Genomic DNA, 9,485 nt, shown 5'->3' with positions numbered 1-9,485 from the left:
GGATTTCTTAATTAACAAAAACAATTATTTCGCTTAATAAATAGTATTCTATATCCCGTGAAATCTTTGATTGTATGTAGAAAATGTAATGATTTAAATTAATTTACTTAATATAATACGTAGATTTACGTGAAATTTGATATTGTTATTTAAATAGAATAAATATTTACTTCGGTAAAAAAAATAATTTTAAGTAAATCTATTATAGTTACTTAGTTTAAAATTTTTTTGTCAGTGTGCGAGAGAGGTGAATGAGACAAAGAGGAAAAGCATTCCGATGCCTCATCCTTCTCGATGAAAGCAGCTGTAGTTGCTAAAAAACGTTGACATCCATCTCTGGGCTATCTACAGTTATTATTATAGTATCTCCGACAGATATGGACGCCTTTTAACGTATTAACTATGACAAAGTGATATCTACCCTTCCTTGAAAAGGGCCGGAACTCGGATGGTCAAGACGTCGAAATAAATTAAATAAACCACCTGCCAGTTTAAAGTCGTGTAGTAATTCTTTATTTCGTTAATTAACAACTGGCGACTACAATATTCTTTTTTGTATTTCAATTTAGTTGTTCTTCACATGCAAGATAGTCACTTTTTGTGGCTTATCTGGAAGGGAAATATTTAAAGCCTAGATGTTATGAGAGATGTCGAGCAAAAGGTACAAGTATTTGTTATCTATATACATAGCTTCAACTAATATCTCTTGCAACCTGATGATTATCTAAATTTGATTTGAAAGTTGAGCACCATACAGCGCGTACGGAAAATGCTGGAGCAACGCGAAAGATTTAAAACTTCGCCTTCGAGGTAAGGGGAGCACGTATTCGAAGAAACAATAACCGCAATAAATGATGCGTGTAAAACGTAACTGCACTCGCGTTCGGCGCGTTCTGTACGGTGAACGCAGCGTAACTGCAAAATCGAAACATCGGACTTTCTACTGTAAATACGCCGGGCATTTTGCCGTGGTAACAACTCCCGTCGGTCGTAACTCGTAATGAGGCATGCAAGGAGTACAAAACTGAATATCGCTTCAATTAAATACGCCTCGTTTCGTTACTCGGTCGACAATTACCCAACGGATCTAATCTATTGGATCCGTCCGCTACGGTTCTAACTTGATAGAATTAAAACACACGTGTACTACGTGAACGTCGCACGCGCGTACGTGCAATAAACGTTGACACACGCGGGGACGAAGCGAGAGGAGGGTAGGCGAAGAAACGTACGCTGGGGGGCACGCATGCGGGCCACGGGTGCGGGCGGGTTTCCGTAGAAACGATAATTATTCAGGCTGGCATTACGTAGTAATTAATCTGGAGGCAGATTAGAGCCGAGCAACGAGCACGGCGTGGGCCACGGTGGGCGTTGACTGATCGAGTTAGCGTTGAGTTAGGGATTTCGCTGGGCGAGCTTGGCAGCCCCCGTAAGGTCAGGCGCGCTCGTCCATCATCGCCGCCGTCCCCTCCTCCTCCTCCACCCCTTCGTTTGCCCCGCTCTCGTTCGTTGGTCGCGATGGCCCTGCAGCCACCGCCGATGGGTTACGCGCCCGAACGGCGGGCGCGGCGGAAGGGAGTTATGTAATTAACGTGACTTCAGTTTAATTTCGCTGCGGACAATTAGCGCGTAGACGCGAGCGAGTCGCTCGCCCCGGAACGTCCTGGAGACGGTTCTGCGCGCGGCGAGGTATTCGGATATCGTTCCCTACGAGGCATCGCCGCTGCATTAGGCGAAATTAGAGATGAACGATAGTATAATCTCGCTGTAATATGCTCTTGGTAATTTGGAAGACGTCTCTCTCTTTTCGCTTTCCCCCCCCTCTCTCTCTCTCTCTCTCTTTCTCTCTAACATGTTCATTAAATATTGACGTTAAATAGAATATTCGATATTGAACCTGCTAATCGAAATAATTCATCTCTGAATGCGTTTAATAATCGTCTTTACTCTCTCTCTATCTCTCTCTCACACAAATTTTTGCTCTATTTATAAATTTTATACACTTTATCATGTTTTTATATAACACTTAAACTTTCCTACATACCTTCTGTTTTATTTTAGATTATCATACATATGATATGTTGTCAATATTATATTTTTATATTTTATTTCTATGACATTTCATAATAGTAAATGTAAATAAGGCTCCTAAACAAAACAACTTAAATTAACGAAAGTAAAGTTAGAACGTTTAGGCAATGTGAGCCGTCGCCCGTTGAAAATGGTGTAAAAATCTGTCAATACCAATGCGATATTTATAAAATTGTTTTACACCATTTTCAACGGGTGACGGCTCACATTGCCTAAACGTTCTCTAACTTTACTTTCGTTAATTTCATAATAGTATTGTCGTCGCCTCCTGTGTGCCGCACTTTTATATGAAACAAAGAATGAAATAACATTCATTATTATATCACTATTATTATCGCTACAATTGCTCGTACGATGTTTGTCCGCTAAAAATGACGTGCATTAACGCGCACTGCCAAGTCCGGCTGGCAAACCTCGTTAGGCTTGTAATAATTCATCAGTCCCGACGACAAAAGAGCGCGAAGGGGCAAATCGCGCGTGCAAAACGCGATATTTTCGCGGGGTCAATTGATCGGCGTCCGGCCGCCCGGAACGAGCGGTCTCTCGCGTGTGAGATACGCGAGAGAGATCGGCCGAATCCGCCCCCTATTCGCCGCGTCGATCGAACCTCCCTCGAGGCCGCGGAAAAACGTCGGCCCCGGCAAATCTTTTGACGCGGGCACGTCGAAAAAACGCGGAGTCGCGCCGCGACGATATTTTATCGCGGGGACCGGGGCGAAGGGGAGGAAGAGGGAGGCGTTACGGTTTCCGGCATATCATTCGCGATTTTTTTCGGGTCCCCGGAGAAATCGACGGGATTTCCTGGCGGGTCTTCGCCGGCACGTCAGAGTGAATTTCGCTAGACCTTGATCGCGCCGCGTGCTCGTCATAACGTATGGATGACTGGCGAGCGAACTCGCCGGACTTCGTCCTTTGTACCTTCCCCGAGCAATTCAGTCACCGTAATAGTGCGGCACATCTCGTAGATATTGGTCTCGAGATATTTAAATTATCTATGGAAAAACTCTCTTAAAGTTAATATCATTCAGTAATAAGAGTTTACAATGCACCCAAGTCATTTGCACTGGCGAAGAACGAAGCTGCAATGAAATGCCAAATGTCAGCGAAACGTATGAAAAACTCTTTTATATGTGAGCGTAGGAAATGCATAAGCCGCGATTTACGATATTTAGAATATACGACGGCCGCTCTCTAAAGTCATTCTAAAAGCCAATCCGCTCTAAAAGTCAATCAGTGGATTATTATTGAAAACAGTGAACGTTCACTGAATTATTCAGTGCTATACTTATAACTGTTTTCAGTGATAATGCACCGATTGACTTTTAGAAAGCGGTTTTTTGAGAGAGGGTAACTTTAAATGGTGCAGCATCTCGCTGAGAAATAATTCGATTGTGTTCGAATGATGGGATGACGTGTGGCTCTGTGCTAACACAAGTGATTAGTAATGGTACGGTCCTTGGTTCGATCCCGGTCCTTGTCCCGTATATTTTCCCGTTAAAAGAAATTTCCAAAATTCAGCGCTTGAAAGAGTTTAGGCGCCGAATACGAATCTGAGGTTAAAATTACAAAAAAAATGGCGGATCCAAGATGGCGGACAAAATAGCAAAAATTCACGAAGTCTCATAAAAATTTGTAATGAAGGATCTTCGGGGTCGCTGATTACGAACTTGAAGTCAGAATCATAACGGTCAATCATAACGTCGTTAGTTCCGTTCAAGACCAAGAAGGAGAAAGTATATAACACGGTGGCGAAAACTGTGATTACGTTTCTCACGTGGATTGCCTACATATTGGATCCACCATCGTAGATGAACTATATTCTATAATTCTTTAGATTCGTACTCAGCGACAACAAAAAAAACCTCTAAGTACAAAGTTTCGCGGGAATTCGTTAACTTTCCCATTTCGGCCCGCCATCTTGGATGCGCCATTTTGAATGTGCATTTCTGACCCCAGAATCGTGATCAGCGGTCCCAAGTGCTCGATGCACGGATGAATATACTCGATAGGAAAATATTATTAATTAAAACGGCAACCTTTATTGGCGCGCAGTTGACAAAAGTCGAAAATATATGCGTAGACAACATCTTTATACTGTTATTGCGACAAATATTATTATATGCCTCGGTGGTCGAATTGGTGAAACGCCCGCCTAGAGTGTAGGGAGATCCAGGTTCAAACCCTGGTTGAGGCAATATTTTTCGCAATAAATTTTCTGTACTATTAAAGATGCCAGGTGTATATCAAGAAAACACTGACGTTGTTAATTACCGCAGGCGACATTGAAGAATTCTGATTAGTTGTTAATTAAACTTGTTACAAAACATAAATGATATCTCCGAGCTTAATCTGCGAGGCTATCAAGCGCGCGCTGCACTCGGGAAGTTTAGGGACAAAAGTCGTGACAGCCACGAGTTAAGAATAAGGATCGCTCGACTACAGCGTCTCTTTAAAACCTTGTAACAACGCTCTAAAAATGTTCGCCAGCAGATTAAACGGTCGTGGGCGGCCGTGAGGAGCGAACGGTGAGAACCACTGACGGAACCCACCATAGGCTAAAGGTATTGAGTTTTATCGCGAACACGTGCGAGCTTGCTTAATTTTATGCGATTTTTTATCGACGCCTCGTAATATCGATAATGTAAGGCACCGCTGCTTCACCTCTCGCCCCATCTCTCGCCCCCTCCGCCGCCATCCAGGTCGAGGGTCTATATCAAGTTATGGAGTTTGAGAAATGATCGGTGCCCGTGCGACTCTCACATTTCCCTTTTCCGATCGACGTGAGACGCGCGGGAGGAGCCCCATCCGCGCATTCCGCAAAGTTTTTGACGTTACGTAATGGCCGGTTAACCAAATCTTGCAGAGGCAAATTTTGTAGCAGATCTCGCACTGTAAAACTATAATTGTTTTGCATTTATTAAATTAGTAAAATTCGTGTGGCTCACATAAATTTGAAGGGATAAAGGATTAAGAGGCGTGACAGGGTGTTAGTGTCTAAATATTTCATATTCTAAATTTATTGCGAAGAATATTACCTCAGCCAGGGTTTGAACCTGGACCTCCCTCTCGCCAGACGGGCGTCTCAAGTAATTCGACCGAGGCATATGGAAACATTCATCGCAATAAACAGTCCAATGTTGTTTCCCGAGTGCCACCTATTAATTGTGACAGTATTCGAAAACGAGAGCTGCGCGCCGAATTAAATGTTTTACGATTGTTTCATGGCACGGCCGCGATTACGTTTCATTATATTCTCGAAAGATACTTTCATCGCTTTATCTCCGACCCTCGCAGCTCGAATTGTTATCTTCGGACGAAGGAGGCGTGAATGGAACGAAGAAGCCATTGGGTCGGCTCATTGAGGGCTTCCTCGTCACTTCTTTGCGGTCAAATCAGTATCGGTAGAAAACAAGATGACGTCTCTTACCATTTTCCCTCCCGCGAAATTCGTTTCTTTAATCTTCCCCGAAGATCGGACGTAAAATTTAAAGACCTGTAACACTCGGCGCGTTTCTTACTCGCGGCCGCTCTTGAGCAATTTTCTCGATTGGAACCGCATCGACTTTACATTCCTGGAAACGTTTAGTTTTCATTCTCCCGCCCCCCTGCCTCCCTTTCCTGCCTCTAGTTAAGCACTAACAAAGCACCCAGCACTCCCATTACTGTAACAGCGCCGCAGTTATCCTTGCGCTCCGCGAGGCCTGTGTACCTTATACGAGCGCAACGCTTCGCCGCGATTCCTCGAAAGACTTTAATTACGGAAAGAGTGTCCAATTTTGCCTTAGATATGAGTTGCTGGAAACATTACATCCCACTTAGCGCGCTGCGTCCTTGCCCGGGAGATCGCAAACCCGCGGCTGCGAAACGGCTTCTCCTCGTTACGATTCCCGTCGCAACGCAATGCCAGCCAAATGTATATTGATCCTCGTTAATCGCAAGACTCTAAACCGGGAAAGAGCGCCGGGATAGACAAGAGGGAAAAGCCGAGTGGCGAGCGTACTTCGCGGCCGAGCCGAGGCATATGGGAGGCGTATCCGAGATCGAGATACTAGGCGGTGGTCGGCGATGGGGAATATAATTTTGATCTACGGCGGAGTGTATAATGCTTTCTACGAATTCGTTTAGTGCCATTTAGTTGTCCGCCGTGCTGGCTCAATTACACCATCGGCAGGTACGCGTATAAACGTCCGCGCACGCACGTGATCGCGCGGCACGTACGTCGGCCGCTTTCTAAATGCGCGTGTAGGTTTACAGCGGGTCGCGCGCTGGAGGAGCCCGGGAATTCTCCGGTACGCGATCCCTCGTAAAGATTCGGTTGCAGATAGCGTTGCACCTGAAATTGCGTGTCCAGGGGCGCGCGTCTCCCTCGGCCGGCGAGAGACTCAGGTGCGAAACTCTCGGCGTATGTGCGTTCCGCGCCTTTACCTCATCTCCGCGGGCTTCTTCAGGTCCAGCGCTGACGTCCGGGGACAATTAAGGGAATGCACAAATGTTGTCATGAATCGACAGTTCTAGGAGTAAAAAGCGCATAATCACATCACTCCGGCATCCCCTTAAGAAAGACGAACGCCGGGATAGGAAAGAGGGTGTCCACCGGTCGGGAAAAATATCCGTTGGGATGCCCGTTGGAGGGTTTGCGTCTACCTGAACACCGGAACGGTGACAGCTAATGCTTCGAGAGCTATTAACCTGGGATTATAAGGAGGATAAACAGAGAGGATTATCCGAAGGGAATTTCGAGAGGACTCGAGAGCGTCGTGATTTAGCGCGCGACAAGTGGCGCGACGGGGTCGGGGAGGAGGGGGAACGAAGTTCGCAGGAGCCGCGGGAGATTCTTCTCCTTCGACGACGGCCCGGCCGCCGTCGTGAAATCCGCCGCGCGCAGAAAACAATTTACTTTGAAGGCCGCAAACTCCATTACCGGGCAGAACGTGCTCCGAGTAATGACTTTCTCTAGGCTCGCCCCGGCTGTCGCATCAGCGACGGCAGCGCGGAGGAATTGCGTCACCGCGGACGATGATGCCCCGACCTGGCCCTACTCTTTCTCGGTCGCCGTGAGGAACCGAGTCGTCGTTGCAGCAGAGTCCCCGCTGCAAAGGTTATGTTACAAGCTCAGTAGGCCACCGAGGACGAAGAGGGTCGGCGATCCTCAGGAACCGTCGCGTTGGAAAACTGCCAATTGGGGCTCCTTTGCTCCCCGATTTTCTCCCCCCGGCATTCCTGCTCGGCGAGACGCTCGCCGTTATCCGGGATTTCGATCTGATTATTCGGACCTATTTCCGAAATCCTTCTATCCGTTTCACCTTCATAACAGGGCACGCAAGTGCGCGTAGAGACAACGGAAACGGTGTTTCCGCGGTCGTAAACTGCCGAGTACCGGCGCGAACGGTGGAAATTATCGGCGAACAAATTGTCCACTTCCGGCGTGTCTACCTTAAGATGACGGCGAAACCGGTACTCGCTATTACTCACGTTGTTAACGTTCAACGATCGGCCAGTTGGTTTTGCAAAGTGCGACTTCGACGTCGAGGCCGCTAAAATTATCCGAATGATTTAATCGACGTGCGACAAGTGGTATTTTAGATTCGACGGAAATCGTCCAACGAAAATACGACGCTGACTGACCGACAAATAGGATACTGGTATCGGGTAAGGCGAACGGTAATTGTGTTGCGCGGGGACAAAAGGTGGAAATTAGGACGACAGTTCGGACGCAGACATTTCCGCTGACGAGCGTAAAAACGGTCGGCCGGGCAGAAGTTGGACGCGAGCGAAAGAACAGTCGATACCTTTTGCTAGGAGACTGTTGTGCCGTTTATTTACGCCGACCATTTTGCGGCGTACGCGCCGCCATCTTGTTTTTACGGCCACCCCGCGGGCAGGCCCTTGCCGCGGTCCTCTACGGCGAGCAAATCTCGCCATGCACAAACTTTGCAGCTTTCATTGTATCGAGAGGAATTTCCTAATTGTTATTAAACTGCGTTTATATAATATTGGCTTCATTATCGATGTCAATGAGTGTTTCGCACTTTAATCCTTATTTCCAATCATTTTGGAATTTTTAATTGATCCGTTAAAGAATCCATGATTTTCTCCTACTTTGATTAATAAGCCGTTTTCATACTTAAAGTATTTTCTCACGTTTTTATTCCCAGATAATACGGTATAAATCTAATCTGAAATATAATATTCGTTGTTTCTATCATATCCTTTTTTTATCTTCTCCTGTATTTCTACAGGAATAAAAGAGCCATCTCTTGGCACTCTGTACACTGATCGTGAGAAAAAGAAGTTATTGGAATGACTAAACACGTTTAGTTGGCAGTATAATATTATATTTCTTTATTTCAAATACCTAGTTATTTATCGAAACATACATTGCTTTTTTAATCGACGAATATTTTTGTGAATTTATTAATACTTGCTTGGGCCCACGCAGCATATAGTTGAATTACGAAATATTTCCTGATTCAACACCCTTTCTTCTCAGCGCACTGTTCGACATTGTCTAAAATCATTTTCCGAAAATGTGAAAAAATTTCCCACAGAAACGTCGCCTCGACGGCCAGTGATCCTTAAAGCATCGGGAATTGTCGACAGAGTTAAACGCTCCGACCGCAAAGAGATCCGCCGGCATGGTATCCTGACCGAAATTGCACGGTTAAAACGGCCTCCGCGCGCGATGTCGAAGTCGCTTTAACCATCCGACAAATCGCGATGACTGAACTGTCGTTAAACACGCTAACGACACTGACTACCCGGTAATCGGGCTACCGTACGACGATATCGCCGGACACGAAAGCGCGATCGAGCACGAACCAATTTCGCGTAGGCAACTCGAACATTTGTAACAAATTGTCCCGGGCTTCCTCCCGCGCGACTTATTTGGATACGCAAATTATACTTTACGTGAAATATATGGCGGACTGATCCTAGGTACGAGATGGGTCGCCTCTTTCGAATTGCGATGCGAGCCAGCGGTCTACACACACGTCTACATGCCAGATCGGAAACGGGCGGCGCCTTAAACGCAGTTAATTAACAGAAATCGAGGGTGTTATCGTCAAACGTTAAATTACGACTGGCAGCCGGAGGCTTAATTGGTTTTACGAGACGACCGTCTTCTCCCTTACTCGATACCGAAAGCTCCGGATGGCCGCTTCACCGTTTTCTTTCCTCGCAACAAACGCCGATTAATTCCTCGTTATCGATCGTATACGCCGCTCGAATAACGAACATCGTTATTCGTCTAAACCTCAATATGTTCCCATGATTCGCGAAAATGTTCCTCCCGTCTGAAAAAAGAAACGGAAAAATGTAAGCGCAAAGATTTGCGTTCGGCGTGAAACAATGGAACAAGAATAACGAGTAGACAGGTTACGAAAGTTAGGTCC

The sequence above is a fragment of the Vollenhovia emeryi genome, unplaced genomic scaffold (assembly GCF_000949405.1).
Source record: "Vollenhovia emeryi isolate VEMERY1.0 unplaced genomic scaffold, V.emery_V1.0 DF939136.1, whole genome shotgun sequence".
Classification (NCBI taxonomy): Eukaryota; Metazoa; Arthropoda; class Insecta; order Hymenoptera; family Formicidae; genus Vollenhovia; species Vollenhovia emeryi.
The sequence above is the reverse complement of the archived record's forward strand: the minus strand, read 5'-3'. Positions refer to the sequence as shown.